The sequence below is a fragment of the Belonocnema kinseyi genome, chromosome 1 (assembly GCF_010883055.1).
Source record: "Belonocnema kinseyi isolate 2016_QV_RU_SX_M_011 chromosome 1, B_treatae_v1, whole genome shotgun sequence".
In the NCBI taxonomy this organism is placed as follows: domain Eukaryota; kingdom Metazoa; phylum Arthropoda; class Insecta; order Hymenoptera; family Cynipidae; genus Belonocnema; species Belonocnema kinseyi.
The window spans coordinates 168951542-168955065 of NC_046657.1; positions in this window are offsets into that span (position 1 = coordinate 168951542).

Here is a 3524-nt window from a genome sequence, read left to right on the forward strand (position 1 = left end):
GACTATTTAAAAAAAATCGTAGATGCCTAAATTGCTAAAAAAGTTAAATAAACAATTGATTTATTGAAAAAATTGTTTAAACAATTTTTTTGTTATAAATAATAAAATAGGATGAAAGCGTGTAAAAAACACTTTCCAAACCCCTCATACAAATTTTAAATTGCGTAATTAGAAAGGAAGTTACAGGCGTTTGAAACTACCCCTGCAGGCATTGTGATTGAAAATTCAACCCCCCCTCACTTGGGGAAGGTTGGTAATACTGGTCTATAAGTTTGTGGATTAACTACTTTTGGGTAGGCGAACATATTCCCAGAATTTATAGACAATCGAAAGACATGACTTTTTGAGTTGGGGCAGTTGAGGAAGCCCCGTATCATCTTAAATACAAGAGTTTTTCATTGGTAGTCCCATATCTTATTATTTCTGGAAAATGTTAATATATCATTAATCATACACATGAAATTGAATTATTTAAATTTAATTTATATAATAAAAATCCTATGTACATGTATATATAATAAGGGGACCAAAATAACGAACTTTCGAATATTGACAATCCCATCCCGGAAACTGAATCTTCATAGTAGAAAACCTATTGTATATTCTCTTATGACTATACTAAGCGGTTTCCTTGTTGTTGAATGTCGTGCAAATGGTTTTTTTGTCGGCCTATAAAACCAGTTAAAACTGGAAAAAATGTTTCGTTTTGTTCCCTGATAATTTAACTTCTATGTAATTTATAAAATGTTTAATTAAACAAAAATTTGACCTATCAAGTTTTAATTGCTCTAACATAAAAATATTAGGAAAAATAACTTTAAAATAGAAAAAACTTATTTTAAAATACAGAACAGTTTTCATTGGAACAAGAAACAATATCTTTTTTAAAACGAAAAAGATTTTTTAATTTATCGACCATGACAAATTTTTACTATCCCAGAAAAACTCGGGAATTTTTTCCCGCATTAAGACAGTCACCCTGGTAAGATTTTCTGCTTTGATTGAAACAATAACACGGTAATATTGTTAAACTTGTAAAAAGTTCATATCAGCTCGAAAAATATGCCGTATTTCCGAGCGGCTGCCTCTAAATGGAAAACCAAAAATTATTTACTATTATCTATTTAACTCACGATTAACCCTTCCTCACCCCACGCTTATGCCATTGAACCTTTTCCTTTTCCACCTTTTCCACCCGGGTAATATGAACGATTCTGAATAAAATTGACAAATATGTCTTTTTTATGGGCTTGCCAAATTCCAAATATAATTTTTGTCAACAATTAAAAAAAAATTTGTTTTTTTTTTATGGATTCGAATAAATTTTGTGGCGACATGCATGAAACTTAGAACAAAAAATTTAGACCACCCTATTTGTCATATCCGTTACAAATGCTTGATCCTTAATTTATATTGTAATGCTCTTTTGTTTCATGCTTAAATTCTTAACAATATTTGTGTTCAGCAATTTTCTATTAATATTTACGTACTCACTTTTCTCTAATTGGATTTGTAGAATGTCACTAATAGCAAAGGACGACAAAATACCAAAAAAATAAACATAAACACTGTAACGTCTACTTTATGTATTTTTGGCCGCTAAATCTGAATCCGTTGAGAATTTAGGCCTAGCACGTCAGTATTTTTCGTAAATCTTGAAAAACTGTGGAAAATCGATTTTCTCACATCAAAAATAAAAAATTTCGAATATTTTAGAATAAACTAACCTATTCTTTATGTGAAATTGACCGTTCAGTCCGATTTCGTGATGTCTTCAAGTTTTACACGTCATGATTTTCCAGAAATCGTAAAATACCATGGGAAAGCGATTTTCACGCATAAAAAATTCGATTTTCCGCAAACATATTCTCTATCTATTTTCAGCTGCTGAATCAGAATTTGTTGTATTAATCCGAAGCAAGCCACAAAATATCAACCATACACACCTCTAGCTCACACACCTAAAAACCTGAAGCCCACATTTTTAAACGTACATAGCCTAAGGTTATAAATCTTAAGGGCATGTGACACAGCTAAATACCTATATTACCGACCACAGTTTTTCAGTTCACTGAATGTTTTTTTGAACCTCAGAACTTTTTTTGTAAATAAAATATCGAGCTGAAACTTTGGGAAATGCATTAAAGTACAATAAAGTACGTTTAGGTACTGCATTCTGGTAGGAACTTCACTGAAATTTATTTAATCTTTTTTCTGAACCTCAACAATTTTTGAACGTTCCAACTTTTTTTATACATAAAATATCGGTCTCGAACTTTGAGAAATGCGAGAGCCGAAAGAAAACTACGTTTAATTACAAAGCTTAACAATAAAAGATTTAAAAAAATATATTTCAACAATAAATTCTAACGGCATCAGCCGGTAACGTTGTACACGAAAATACGAAACCTGGCGGCCACTATACGAGGCTCTAGAGAGTTCGTATTTTCGTGTACAACGTTACCGGCTGATACCGTTGAGGTTCAGAAAAAAGATGAAATAATTTTCAGAGAAGTTCCTACCAAAATTCAGTACCTAAACGTACTTTATTGTACTCTAATACATTTCCCAAAGTTTCAGCTCGATATTTTATTTACAAAAAAAGTTCTTAGGTTCAAAAAAACATTCAGTGAACTGAAAAACGTGGTCGGTAATATAGGTGTTTAGCTGTGTCACATGCCCTTAATCCTGCAATTTTACGCTCAAAATCAACAAGTTCACATACAATAAAATCACAAACCTTTAATCAACACACTCCAAACCCGCAAAACCAAAGCCCACACACTTCAAGAACACAAACCTCAAGTCCACAAACCTTAAGCCTGCAATTTTAAGCCTAAAAACATCAAATCTAAATACCCCAATTTTTCAAATCTCATACATGCAATTTTAAGTCCAAAAACCCGAAGCCCGCACACTATAAACCTACAAACCCTAGGCCCACACACCACTATCCCACAAACTTCAAGCTAGAAAACTTAAAGCCTCCAATTTTAAGCCTACAACCCGTAACGCTTATAGTATGCGAGTTTGGGGTTTATTGGCTTAAAACTGAAGGCTTGAGGTTTTTGTACTTGGGGCATATGGATTTGTGTCATATTGGTTTGAATTTATGGGCTTGAGATTATGGGCTTAGTATTGATGTGCTTATAGACTTAAAAATATAAACACCAATCCTATGAACGAAATAAAATTGAAACCCACAATTCGTGAGCCCACAAATCAGAAGCCCAAATTTATAAGCCTATCAATAATCAGCCCATAATCTAGAGTCTACAAATTCAAACCCAGATGACTCAAATTCACATACCCTAAGCCCACAAACCTCAAGCCTTCAGTTTTAAACCAATAAACCCTAACGTCACATAAATTAAGCGTTAAGTTTTGCAAGATTCAAATTGGGGGCTTGAAGTTTGCAAGCTTGGAGTTGGTGGAATAGCGGTGTGTGGGCTTAGAGTTTGTGGGCTTATAGTGTGTGGGCTTCGGGGTTTTGGGCTTCAAATTAAAGGTTTGAGAATTAAAAC